Raw genomic sequence first — 14,938 nt, 5'->3', positions numbered from 1 at the left:
GAATAAGTGAGAGCATAAATTTGGTATAAACTATTTGCAGGCAACTGGGAAAAAAACCATTAAAGTTTTAAATGTACATTTTCTCTGATTCAGAAATTTCACTTCCAAAATTTTTGTACTGAAATATATTCATCCCAGCACACAGATCTATATACAGTTTACTGCAGCATCATTCAAAACAGTAAAAGATTGAAAATAGCAAGGTGGAACCAGTTAAATAAATTTTATAAATCCATTCGGACAATGGAATATTATACAGCCTTTTAAAAATATGAAGTATAGAAGACTCTCCAAGTTCTTTTTTTAAGTGAAAACAGTGAGAGCCCACTGTGCTATTTGTTAATTAGAAATAAAGGAGGGGGACAGAATAGGAAAAAGAAACTGAAGAGACATCCATAATTATAGCAGAGAATATCCTCTAATAGTAGCAGCCTTAACCTTGATTTATAATATTTTCTACTATAACTAAGTACTACAGAATAAAAGATATGGGAAAGAGAGATTAGAAACAGCAATTTCCTTTAGATCTATACCATCTACTCTATTAAGTTTTCCCTAACAATCTCAGTTAAAAATAACCTTTTCTTCCTCTGAACTTCCAAACCACTTATTTATGTTGCTAGATCTATGTTTTTTCAATTACACTTATCTCTCAACTAGATTACAAGCTCCTAGATCGCAAAGGGATTTTAAAGCCCACAATGCTTAGCACAATTCCTTGAAAAACAGCGGTAATTAATAAAAAATTTGCACAACTTACAGGACTGTCTAGTGCTAGGGCAACTGGGAAATATGAATGTATTCTAAGGCCCAGACATGATTTATCTAGGACGGCTCTATGAGGAAGATGTAAGTCCCAAGCAAATCCTTAGGACTCTAATTTTATCTTAACTTCCAAATAGAAAAATTAACTGGAGATTTAAACTGCAGAAACATTCACATCCAAACACCAAGCATTTTGGGGTACCTAAAATGAATATAATTGAAAAAATAATAGAGGATTTTAAAAGTTTAAAAAAGAAATGGTCCCAACTCCAAAGAATAGACAATTTGAATCTGCCCTACCAATCAATAAATACTGACTCCTATGCATTTACAATTCGTATCAGGCAATAAGAATTATATTTTCATCTATGGTGGTCTGGGAAATTTACTTAAAGGAGACAGAATCTGAGCTGGACCTTAATGACTAGACAAGACAGCAAGAGAGAAGAGGCAGAAAAAAATTAGCATGACTGAAACATGGAGCAACAAAAAGAGGAAAGATCAATTTTTAAAATAACCTGCGATAAGAACTGAATATTAGGTTAAGGAATTTGGGTTGTATTCTGCAGATTTTTAAGCAAAAAAAAAAAAATGTGATCAAAATGATGTTTAATAAGAATAAATTAGCAGAAGTGTAGAGACGACTAGGGAGAAAAATGTATGAACAGGATTCTACAAAAACAAAACCAGTTTATTCGATCGTATCTCTCACAACATTCAATGGATATTTAAATGATCAAGTCTTGAAATGTCTTACCTCTGTGCTGTTGTTAATGATTTCCCACCAATAGGAACCATGCTCTCTCCACATTAAAATCTTGCTCATTCTTCAAAGTCCTGCATCCCGATAACCTGGTCAGAGGTTGTCCCTTTTCCCCTCTGAACTTCCCCACCATCTTTATAGGCAAAAGAAACTGCCTAGTACTGAAGTGATGTGAGTATTGTGTACACTTGGAGGTCAAAACCTTTTTAACTTTCACGGTGCCTTAAATAGTGAAAGCTTAAAAACTCTTAAGCATTTATGTGTATGGGGAAGTGGGCAACAGCCAAGCAGAAGCAAATTAAAGAAGAACTGAAGCTTAAGGCCTCAGGATTAAGAGAATAGTGGCATAAAAAGACAGTTTAAAAAGTCATATGTGAGAGCTATTTTGTACTCTGGGGAAAGAAAAGGGACAATGAAGGTTATTGATGAAAGTTCACAACTTCAGGTTTGCCTAATGTGGGATCCATACACCTAAGGCTTCCATCATTCTAGATATGGTTGGGCACTGTGAAAGTCGCTTCCTGAATTTATTTTATTGATTCTTGAAATTATTTTTAAAACTTAATATAGTAATAGACTTGTTTTATTATATGAAGAAGATACAAGTGACCCTCCAATAGATGCAACATGCGTGTGGAGTTATTTTTCTCACTGGTGAAGTTAGATTGTCCTAGATACAAGCAAATACTTGCTCTGACAGCAATGAAGCCAACTACCTTGGCTGGAAAGAATTATCGTCACAAGACACAGCTACAATCAGGCAGGTGAAAAAGGAAAGAGATGAGCTTGGATAGAGCAGAGAGTGTGTAGACTAAAGACACGATTTGGTGAAGAGACTACTGGGTAATCCTTAAAACATTTTCAAATAAAGTTGCCAGATTTCAACCTGAAAACAAAAATCAAGCTGATATAGCTACTCTCCAGAGTAACTTAAATTCAGTAATTATTTCACTGATGACAGCTTTAGAAAGTAAAGAAAATATGACTTTTCTTAAACCACACACACACACACACACACACTTTTGCAGCTTGTAGCATATACTATGAAGTCAGGAGCTCAAAGTCATTCTGTCCCCAAACTCAAGAGTCAGCACAAAAACCTGTATCTTCACACCATTATATGGTATAAAGAGCTTAATTCACTCAGAGTTTGACCAATAAAATGCAAGTAAAAGGCCATTCTACAATCTACACGATGCTTTGCATTTACAGAATTTTCTAATATAGAGAACCTTGGAAGAGCACATACTCCACCCCTTTGTTTTATAAATTTAAAAACAGACCTAGAGAGATTGATTTGTACAAAACTTTACATATATACATATATAAACTCACAAATGATTCTCAACTCCTCACTGGTAACTATTCTTTTCAAAGAAACAAGTTAACAAATATCGATCAGGCAAAAAAGGAGGAAAATATTTAAAGGTTTTCACATGTAGATTTTTTTTTAATTAAAGTTCTGTTTTAAAACTGAGTATGAGATCACATGCTCTTTCCTCCAAAAATAATTAACTCGCATTTATAAAAATGTTAGTTTAAGACATTCAGATTATGATAAACATTTCCTCTTAAAATAATTTGGTTTTACATTTCACTTAAACAGAAGAGCAAAGAATATTTACCCTAAAAGCCTCTCCCCACCACCCTTTTTTTGTTAAAACCCTTTCTTCTCCCTCCCCATGCTTTCTTCTCTTTTGTACTCAAGTTCTCAAATGCATAAGATGGAGGAACAATACCACAATACAACTGCAGGCTTCCTGCCTACTAGTCAGTCATTATTCTTAAGACTTGAGAACTTTCAAAACGCTGCTTGGGTTGTTTGAAATTCCCTCTTTCAGATTTTCCCTCTTTCATGGAACTTCTATTTAAAAGAATGACTTCAAAAATGCCTTGCTGCACCCAATCAAAACTCTCTACAACTAAAAATGCTATAGCCTTAGATATGAAGGTAGGATGTAAACGCCTGAAGTTTGGCAAACACCAGTCTAAAACAGAACAGAACAGAAAGAATATATTTCTGACCAAGCATAAAAATTGTATTTTTCTCCTATGTATATTAATCCTGTTTCTGAAAAATTTCATATTTATGTGGAAGTAACTTAAAGACTAAATAGTACCATCTTTTTTTTTTTTACCAATACCATATAGAGATCTAAGAGTCTCTACATTAGGATGAATAGAAAGGTCTACATTAATTATTACTGATAAAGCAAAGATAAAATGAAGTATATTGGTTTATTTTAAAAAAACTGTCAGGGGCAGAAAAAATTACCAGCAGAAGTAAACTGGAAACCTGGGGAAATTCCCTTTTTCTCTGACCACACTTTGATCACGGCAGTAGTACTTACTAATAAACTTATATGCTTAAGATAAGCCATTGGGGCTATTCAACTGGGGAGGTGATATATGAATTATCTGCCCAGCTCAACATGGGTTCTCTCCTTTTTAAAGGCAAAAGCATTAAAAATGAAGGTAAAACGCATTGGTTCATGAGTAACGATTTGTCAAATTGTTACGATAAATATTTTTCCAACATCTCTAACAAAAACAAAACTAATTTATATTAAATAATATTCAGTAAAGCTTAATTCCAGTACAACAAAATAATTTAGCTAGTCCCCTGGAGTTTGTTATAATGGGATTTAACCTGTACACTCAACATTCAATTAACCATGAGGCTTATCCTAATTGAGGATTATGCTGACTTCTGCAGTCCTTTCTCATCTATCCATCTACCACTCCAACTCAGCTTCCATAGCTACCAAAAGCAAAGCCCGAGGGAGCAGTAGATAATCCATTACTATGTGATACCCAGGCCAATATTCCCTTTGCATCGTGATGTGGATGATGAGTTAAATTCAGAATCTAGTCAGCCTATTTTCCAAAAAGTAAAGAACCCTCACCCACAGCCTCTAAGGAAATTAAACGATTTAGAAGAATACCTTCATAGGTGAACAACAGACAAGAAAAAGTCTTTCCTAGAACCTAGCAATAAAAAATATTAACAGAAAATAAAAGTAGGATAGAGATGCTCCTATTGAAAAATAGGAAAAAGGACAAACAGAAAAGACTAGTCCATTTGCTCTTAGAATATTCTTTGAAATAGGTAAAGCCCATGTGTGCCTGTTAGGTCAGACTTCTTTCCTCTTCCTTTAGGCCACAAAGTTTACTACAGAGTTAGTCAAAATAAACCTTTATTACTGCCTCCCTGTAAATTGACCTAGGTCAGCAGAACCTACCAAACGGAGTTAATGCCGACAAAGTTGGGAACTGGCAGTATGCAGTCTAAGATTATCCAGTTTGTGGATAAATCAGCCTTCTAGACACTGCACGTCTTCATTTCTACTCCTGCTGTGTATCTTCTGGCCATTTTCCTGTTCAGTTAACAACTCTCCACCAGAAGGTAGGAAAAGGAAAAGCTATTAAATTTAAGTCAATCCTATCATTTGTTAGGGAGCTGAAAATAAGGTTAGGCTCCAGATAAACTGCATCCTTAACCCAAAATAACCTTCTCCCAGAAACTCTGCCAGGAAACCAGTGGCCCAAACGAATTCACCTAGTAAACATTAACAAAGTGAAGAAGTAAGCCTCATTACAATAGAGCCCCTCCTCTACTTTAACTGTGAAATGTTCATTTTGTAATCCCCTCCCCCACTCCCAAAAAGCACTCATAAAATGGAAGAAAATGCCTACATTTTACTGCACCACTCAATCTTAGATCTTCCGTGAGGATCTAAGCTAACATACAGTCACCTATTTCTTTAATTTGTTGAACTATGAGGAAAAAGAAAACATACATTTCCAACACTAACTTTCTGCTCCCAGAGCTTTAACCACTCAATAATGCAAACAGGGAATATTCTACACTACAGAGTATAATAAATTCAAACCAAACTGGGACAGGTACTCTGCTTTAACCTATGAGAAACTGCAGTACCTCTTCAATCATGATTAAAGGAGTAACACTGTGTTAAATCGTGGTCACTTGGCTGTGCAGACTAACAATGGAGGCTATATTCATTCTAAATTTGAGACAAAATAAAAGTTTTCAAAAGTAGTCTACATCCTCTGGCCAGGGCTTAAAATTATATAGCCTAAAAAAAATGCAAAAGAAAAAGAAACCCTAAAGCTATTTATTTTAACACCAATTAGGGATAGGACAATAGTAGTTTGTTTTTTTATCTTACCCTATTGTCCAAACTAAAATAAGAAATTTTTAAGTTATTATTTTAAAAGACTTCTCAAAAACAAAAGTCTTCAAGTTAAAAAGAACTATTCTAGAATCATACTGCTAATGCGCAAGATTGAATTTTTTTTAATTATCTTTAATGTGTCCCTGACATAGTAAGGCATTAGTAAGTAACCATTTCGAGAACTATATTTTATTCACATGTCTCTTAGGAAAAGGGTCCAGGGTCCAACAGTACACTCACTCTTTACTGAATGAATTCTAACTTATTTGCTTAGAGGGTGGAGGGCGATTTATAGAAATAATTCTTATACGGGGGGAGAGGAATGCACAGTATACTCACTTTCAAAATATAGTGAAATTATTTAATATTATCCCTAACACCCTAAACTCTAATATCACAGAATTTTTGAATGAATTGTTAGTGTTGGTAAATTTAAAATACATTCTAAAACTTATAAAAATAGAAATCTTGTTAATTATGCTGAGTTGTTAGGCATTTTCAAAGCCTCTGTAGTTAAGAATTATTTTATGGTAGGTACGTTTTCTGTAACTGCTCTAGAAACACTACAGCTTCCCACTTAGTCCACAATCCTCGCATCCAAAATGTACTTCTGTATGCCAGAAGCTGGCATATGCCTTCTTTTAATGCTGATTGGACAATTAAATCATTTCTATCAATACGTAACATATCCCTATAATTTAAGATCACAGGCAATCTAGATTGCGGCTCATTTAAATGCAGAACCTGAAGCAACCTCCAGTGACAGCAGCTATAGTGTTCAATATCATTTTACATGTTAGATAGAGAGGCTTCCTCTTACATACAAACAATGAACCCAGCAGGGTTCTTCATCATAAAGCCCCACAGATTATTTAAGGGTTTCAGTAAATAAAGCAACATACGCAATAAGTTCAGAAGAGGTCTAATAGCTATCAACATTTTTTAAGACAATAAAAAGAAAACAGTATTCTCACCCCATTTTCCTTTTCTTCTGTTCATTTTTTATTTCCTTGCTTCTAGAATTTAATAGGGGTGTGTTTCAAGTGAAAATCTTAAAATAATTATTCCAAAGACTAAGGATACCCTAGAAACCAGTTACAGTGCCTCCTAGGAGGAGGAATTGGAGGGGTTAGAGTAGAAGAGAGACTCAATTTTCAATGTTTTTGTACCTTTCCAGGTGGTATCATATCTGGTATAACCTATTCTAAATAAACAAGCAACAATTAGAACAAGCAGTTCAGAAACTTACAGATTTCCATTTAACATCTGAGTTTATGCGCATTCACTGAAGACCTATGATATTTTTGTTTCCATTATCCTCTAAACAACCTGCTGCAACAAATACTGGAGCTTTCTTGCAGCCACGGACCAGTTAGGTGGATCCGAGGCCAGGCATTTAAATCAAGGAGATGCAGCAATCTCACTCAACATACCACTCTCACTCATCTCATTCAACTCCATTTAAAACCACTGCAGCAAGCCAGCTGGTGCTCGCCTTCCTGTTTCTTTACGGCACAGGCTTAATAACAAAAACAGGTTGGCTTTGAAGCGCTGCTCGAAAACTGCAAAAAGGAAGTCTTTACATTCGGTAAGGGGAAAAAAGTTTCGACTTCGAGAGAATCGCATACCTTTCGTGTCATTCCATTTGAGAAACCCAAACTCCTCCGGCTAGTGAGGTTTCGAGACGATGCTCTCTCCCTTTGACAACTGCTCTTTTGGTTAACTTTTTTCACCCTTGGTGCCCTCAAACTGCCTGGGAAGCAACTAAGCCTCCCAACGACTCATGGATTGTTTTTTATAGACATGTGCAAGACAGACAGTTTATTTAAATCGTTACAGATTGAACCAATGTACGTAAGAAGATTAGAGATGGGGAAGGAAGAAAATAGTAATAATAAAGACAGCCGAGCCCGAAATGTATCCACCAACTTCCCACTTGCCATTTCCCAGCTTTCACACAAGAGGTAGCAAAATGCCTTTTTACTGAGAAAACTGCTGAGAACCTACCCATGCCCAAAATGGAAATCACGAAGGCAATTGGTGTTAAAATAATAAAAATGCTCAAGTGCAGGAGATAACACAGCAACAAAATCCGACCCCATCCCGAGGACGACTCGGAGGCTGGGTGGGGGCCGCTGCGGGTCTGAGTGGCTTCCCCCGCCCCCTAATTCTTCGGAATAACTGCGAAGGAGCCACGGCAGCGGGAACAGGGGGACGCGGGCAGCTTCCAACAGCCGCCCTCAAGGACTGGAGAGGCATGAGGAAGATAAAACTTTAAGGACAGGAGGAGAAAGTGGGCCCCCGCGGGTCCCCCCAAACTCCTCGGGGTGACCTTTCCGCGTGGGGGACCCTCTTGGACCTCCCCAAGACGGCTGCCGCCCTGCTCCGACTCCCCTCCTCTGGCCGCGGGCCGTCCCCCGGCTGCGGGGAAGCGGCGCGGCTGCGACACCCCGAAACTCTCTGAGCGCGCCCCCAGCTCGGCGCGCCCCTCAGCGCCTCCGCGGAGCCCAAGCCGCCAGCTCGCGGCAGCCCCGGGGACTCGCCCTCTTCCCCCGCCTCGCACTCCACCCCCTCGCCCGCAGCCGCTCCTCCTTTATCTCCACTCACCGCCCGCCGCCATTTTCCTCGCAGATGTGCTTTAAATCGGAAACTCGCTGCTCAGCCAGCAGCCGCCACAGCCGCCACTGCCACCGACTCAGCCGCCGCGGCCGCCGCCGTCGCTGTGGACCGGCTGAGGAGGCAGCGGCAGGAGCCTCGGCGCGGGGATCGCCGGGATATGTAGTCCGGCGGCCCCGCCCAGCACTACCGGTCCCAGGGGGCCTTGCGCGGGCTGGGCCGCGGGCGCCCCTGCCCCGTCGGGCTTCCGCGGCGCGAGGGCGTGGCGGCGTGGAGCTTGGGCCCGCTTTCCCTCACTGACCACCTGGGAGCTGCCGCGGGGTTGGGAGGACCAGAATGCAACCCTAGCCCTGCCCTAAATTTTTTCATATTTGCCTTCGTCCAGTAATATCTAACACTTATGGAGCGTTTATTGTGTGCAAGCACTCGTCCTCAAAACGAGCATCCTTTAGGGAGCACTATTCTCATTGTTCAGAGGAGCAAACTGAGGCACAAGGTCAGAAGCCGCGCTGTTCGTTAGACGCTAAAGTAACTGGGTGAAAGGTTGTTGGGCTATAGGCTATTCACTGTATACTCAGTCCCGAAGTATTATGACACAGAGTCCAGGGAACACCTTGCTTTACTGTGGCGAGATCTGCAGACACCGCCTTAACCAAACGATCAGTCACCAATCACCATCACTTAGCATCACCAATAACAGATCAAACTGACATTATGTGTCTCCTCATATGATGCAATGGGGAAGGCATAACGCCACCCCTGTAGTCTTGCCAAAAAAAAAAAAAAGCGAAATTGAACCTATGAAAAAACAATCAGACATAAAGAATGTGAGACATGCTACAAAACACCGAGCTTGGACTCTAAAAAATACCAAATCATGAAAGAGGTGAAAACCAAATGCAATATGCGAGCCTTGATTGGATCCAAGTTTTGTTTTCTTTATGTAAAAGACTTGGGGGTAAATTTTAATATGGGCCATTTATTAGATAATAATATTGAATCGGTCTTGTCTCGAGTGTGAATAGAATGATATAAATAAACACTTACTAGCTCCACCACCATCATTTTCCACCTGAACTTTTGCAGTAGCTTCACCACTGCCCCCTGCTTCCATTCCACCCTTTTCCTCCTGGAGTCTGTTCTCAGTAGAGCAGCCGGAAGGATCCTGGTAAAAACCAAGTCGCATAATGTCTGTCCTCCAAAATCTTTGCAGTTACCTGCAAAGCCCCATACAACCTGTCTCTCCCCTCCCTTTCCTTTCCAAGCTCATCACCTACTTCTCAGCCACTCGCTACTGTATTCCAGGTACACTGGACTCCTTGGGGTCCCTCCAACATGCCTAGCACACTTTGTTTGGCCTCAGAGACCTTGTACTTGCTATATCTCTTCTTGCCTGGTTCTTTTTTTTTTTTTTTTTCCGAGAAAATCCAAATCTCTAACTTCCTCATCTCCCCCATGGTCATTGTCAAAATGTAACGTCTTCAGTGAGACCTTCCCTAATTTCTCTATTTTAAGTTCCCACCCACTCCAATTCCAGCATTCCTTACCCCCTTTTCTGTCTCATTTTTCCTCATAGCACTTTTTATCATTGGAAACATTTCATATTTTTGTTTACTTATGGTATTTATTATCTCCTTTTCTCACAAGAATTACAGCTCCGTGAAAGTGGGCTTTTGTCTCTTTTGTTCTCTGATGTAGGCTCAGCACCCACTACAGAGCTTAGCAATAGTATTCACTCACTCGATATTTGCTCATGGATAAATTCACCCCCTCATCAAACAACAGATAATAAATATTATATTAGATGCTGAGAATCCAGACATAAAATACTAAGACCCTGCATGACCTTTCACCTAAACACCTACAGGTGTTCCTCAGCTGCTCTCCCTGCTTCTCCCATTAGTCTTCCTGTAAGCCCCTCCCCACACAGTAGCCAGAAGGATTGTTGAAAAATCATATATTAAATTATGTCACTTCTAACCTGAACATGTTCCAATGGCATCCCATTGCATTTGAGATAAAATCCAGACTCTTAACTGATCTGGTCTCTGCTTCCTTGTCTGATCTCAAGTAATAGATTGCTTCTCATATCTTAGCCCATGCCAGACACGAACATTCCCGATGTTTCCTGAACATACCAAGCATGTTCCTGCCTCAAGGCCTTTCACTTGTTCCCTTTGCTGTTGGAAATTTTCTTTCTTCCTGCCTTTCTCTCTATTGTCATTCAGATCTCTGCTGAAATATCTCCACTTCAGGCAGATCTTCTAAACACTACACACACTACACACACACACACACACACACACACACACAGTCACATCACCTGATTTATTTTGTTCAGAATGATGACAATATCTGATTTTTTTTTAATTGTCCATCTCTCTCTCTAGACTATAAGCTCCAAGAAGGCAGGGAATTTGTCTGTTTAGTTCACTGCAATGTGTCTAGCACCTGTTTTGTGTCTGGTCTATAGTAGGCACTTAATAAATATTTGTAGAAGAAAAGAAGGAAGGAAAGAAAAAAAGAGGGGGGAAAAAAGAAGGAATGCAATATATTAATTATATTAATATTAATTTATACATATGTTCACAGAAAGTATAACTGATATTAACAATAAAAATATATATATATGTACATGTTGTTTGAGACTCAAGGACAGATCTTTAACCCAAGGGGTGCCAGAGAAGGCTTCCAGGAAGAAGCAACTTCTGTGCCAACTTTGGCAGTATTTTGATGGACATGATCCCAGACTGAGTGACATCTGGGAAACACTAGTCTAGGCTTACCATCTAAGCCAAATAAGTGACACGCCCTAGTAGATAGTCTGTGAAGATGTCTGCCATCATACTTCTCTGTTTGCATGAACCACTCCTCCATCAAGAGGTAAACTTTATTTCTTCTTCCTTGAATTGGGGTTGCTCTGTGACCATTTGACCAATGGAAGTGGTAGAAGTTATATGGTGGGACTTTCAAGCCTTGCCTTAAGATGATTGGCAGCTTCCACTTCCTTCCTGTTGGAACCCAGCTACCATGCTATGAGAAGCCCAAGCCCAATGGAGAGGCCACATGGGATGGGAAATTTGAGGCAGTCTAGTCGACAGCCCTATAAGCTAAGACACCAGGCAAGAACCAGTAGTAACTGCCAGCCACATGAATCAACCTTTTTTTTTTTTTTTTTTTTTTTTACGAATCAACCTTCTTGCACATTCCAGCCCTTATCAATAAGGTCTGAAACAAAAGAACCACCCACTGGGCCCAATCAACCTATAATATCATGAGAGATAATAAAATGGTTATTCTTGAAGCCACTAAATTTTTCACTGGTTTGCTATACAGCAATTGAAACGCTCTACAAAAGTGTGGACTTTTGTTACACTGTGGTTGAGAACTTTCAATAGATAGGAAGAGCAGTCTCAACTTTTGAAATGAGCCCAATAAAATTGGCTTGACCTAGGAGACACAGAAGCAGAAACTCTGTGAAGATGGGATTAGAAGGTCATCTAGCTAAAGCCCTCCAAAGATGAACAGATTCTGCCTACATTTCTGATTGCATGAAGTCTCTGCTTCCATGTTCCCAGATGGGTGCTCGCTTTCCCAAGGGCAGCTGTGCCAGTCGGGGTTCTTGGGTTGTAAGCAAGAGACTCTGTAAAGTAATAGAATGATATGTAGCCACTCACAGAATCTTGGCCTGGAGGACCAGGCCAAGAAATGTCAGAAACCAGGGATAAAGAAGATCCTGAATCTCTTATTGTCTTATCTGTGGCCAGCAGTAAATCTAGAGATCAATCATTGTATCCTATCTTCTCATCACCTTATCCAACATTCAAATTCAAAAGAGGAATTTGTCCAATTGGTCTAGTTTGGGTCACATGTTATATATGCAAGTAACAGGCTACCAGACCTGTAATAATGCTAACCAGCCTGCCTGCAATTTACCCTCAAATATTCCAGGTGGGAAAAAAAATACACACAGGTAGATGTGAGCAAATGTGGCAAAATTTAAGCACTTAGTACATCTAGGTTCAGGGTACATAGGTATTTGTTGTGTTATTATTGCAAGTTTTCTGCAGACTTGAACATTTCCAAAATAAAAACTTCGGGGAAAAAAATTATGGCAGAAAAAAGATAGTACTCAACAGCATTTATAGAATCTTTATACTTACAGGGCACTATTCAAAGTCCTTTACATATATTAGTTCATTTAACCCTCACAATAACCCTGAGCACTGGGTCTTTTATTATCTCCCTTCGACAGATGAGTAAATAGAGGTAATGAACACATAACTTGCCCAAGGGTATAAGTTACTAAGTGCTGGAGTCAGGATATAAACCAGGCTCACAAGCTCATGTTTTTAACTAAGATGCTCTACTGCCTCTCCACAGACACTTAAACAAGACATTTAGCTATTGCACATAACAGGTCTAAAGGGAGACAGCGTGTTCATCAAGGACCAGATTGTTACAATCCTTCTGCTCCACCATCTTCAGCATATTGCTTTCTGTCCTCAGTTTATAGCCTCATGGACACAAGATGGCTGCCACAGCTGAAGCATCACATCGACTCACAAACAAATCTAAGTACAGGAAGCAAAAGAGTGAAGGAGGTGTCAAGAGAGATATTGTATCTCTCCTCTTTTTTTTTCAGATATAAAACTCCTTCTCCAAATTTCCCCTTTCCCCTTTCTGTCTCCAACCCACAAAGCAAATGTTCCCTTACTTTTCATTACAGTGAAGATATGGGTTACATGGTCGCCCTAGCTGCAAGGGAATCTGGGAACGCAAGCATTTGCTAGTTCAGCCGTGGGCTTTAAGTGAGTGGGCGAGTGAATGCTTCTCAGTTGTCCGGTCCAGTCCAGAGGCTCTGCTTCTGCCCCTGCCCTTCCACAGTCTCCTGCATTCTCCCGTCTTTTATTGTGTATATGAGCTTGGCACTCACCACCTGCCTTGCTGGGCTGGTTTTACTACTTATAAATTTGTGTGGTAATGGCTGGTTACTTGAACTTTCTGTGCCTCCATTTCCTAAAATGGGAACCACAATAATATGTATTTCATAGGGCTATTATGAGGATTAAATAAAACAATACAGTGAAAGCCCTAAGAACAGTGTCAAGCACAAAGTACACCTTCAATAAACATCAATAATGATTATGAATGGCAGTTCCAAATTTTGAATTTGAAGGGATTAATATCCAAAGGTTAGTAACAATTTTCTTCTTTCCCCTCCATTTTGTCTCATTATAGTTATTACGGTCTGAAATTTCCTTGCAAGTGAAAATAGATTGCTGGGGTGGATACCTAAGCCTTGCACATGGCTAAAACTCTGTTTTGAAATATCTCCTCTGAAAATGAGCTGGCGCTCTTCCAGGCTCCACCCCGGGCTATGCTCTGAACCATTCCACTTCCTGAGTAAGACACACAGCTGAGGGGGTGTCAGACACATAGACAGACAGACAGAAGAGATTTAGGGCCAATGAATGCTTTATTTGCTGTTTTGCCTAAAAGGGGGGAAACATCTCTGCAAAGAAGCACATTAAATGCAAATTTTTGGTAGTAAAAAGCAGCCTGAGCCTTTCAACCCAGAGCAATCTTGTTCGTGCCTCTTACTTTAAACCTAGATCAGGGATTGGAGACCTGGGATATTTGTGCCAGAGGTGGCACATGAGCCAGCTGAAAATGGAACCTAGGCTGGCTTCAACAGACTTGTCCATCCCCATAACCTGCAAATGACTCTCCACGACTGGAAGAATTTTAAGCCTAGTTCACGTTTTGTTTTGTTTTCTTTCTTTCTGAGACTTACTTATTAAATGCATTTGCTTTGGGAAAATAATTTCCTACCAAAAGCTTAAAAGGTACCCATTGTAGGAGCGCAAAAAAAAATTTTTTAAAGGTGTTGGCAAAAATGACAAGAAAGTAGAACTTTCATACATTGCTAGTAAGACTATAAAACAGTGCAGCCATTTTAGAAAAGGTTTGGCAGTTCCTCAAAATGTTAAATGTAGAGTCGCCATATGACCCAGCAATTTCATTCCTTGTTATATACCTAAGAGAATTTAAAATGTATGTCCACATCAAAACCTGCACAGAAATGCTCATAGCAACATTATTGATAATAGACAAAAAGTGAAAGCGACCCAATGACCATCAACTGATAAACGGTTAAATAGAAGTGGTATATCCATACGATGAAATATTATTAGACAATAAAAAGGAGTGAAGTACTGATAGAAGCTATGACATGAGTGAATGTTGAAAACGTCGTGCTAAGTGAAAGAAGTCAGTCATAAACTATATGATTCCATTTTTATGAAGTGTCCATTATAGGCAAATCTATACAAACAGAAAGTAGATTAGTGGTTGCTAGGGTATTAAATCTTGCACATGGCTAAAACTCTGTTTTGAAACACCTAATCTGAAAATGAGCTGGCGCTCATCCAGGCTCCACCCCAGGCTGTGCTCTGGACCACTTCCTGTGTAGGACACACAGCTGAGGGGGTGTCAGACACAAAGATAGAAGAGATTTAGAGCCAGTGAATTGACTATGGACGTGTACCGGGGGTTTGGGGGGAAGTGACGAAAATATTCTTAAATTAGATAGTGG

General features: G+C 39.6%; 1 protein-coding gene across 3 annotated transcripts in view; it reads right to left on the bottom strand.

Moving 5' to 3' along the window:
• NCOA3 (nuclear receptor coactivator 3) overlaps positions 1-8,482 on the bottom strand; it is a 95,214-nt gene extending 86,732 nt beyond the window's left edge. For 2 of the 3 annotated variants that reach the window (XM_039864532.1, XM_039864534.1), the window contains exon 1: positions 8,332-8,482. The gene's annotated coding sequence lies outside the window, so the exon portion shown is untranslated. The remainder of the gene's footprint in view (positions 1-8,331) is intronic. The other variant, XM_039864533.1, reaches the window with a different exon arrangement.
• Between the last annotated feature and the right edge of the window lie 6,456 nt (positions 8,483-14,938).

This window comes from Pteropus medius, unplaced genomic scaffold, assembly GCF_902729225.1.
Source record: "Pteropus medius unplaced genomic scaffold, Ma_sr-lr_union100, whole genome shotgun sequence".
Taxonomy (NCBI): Eukaryota; Metazoa; Chordata; class Mammalia; order Chiroptera; family Pteropodidae; genus Pteropus; species Pteropus medius.
The sequence above is the reverse complement of the archived record's forward strand: the minus strand, read 5'-3'. Positions and strand labels throughout refer to the sequence as shown.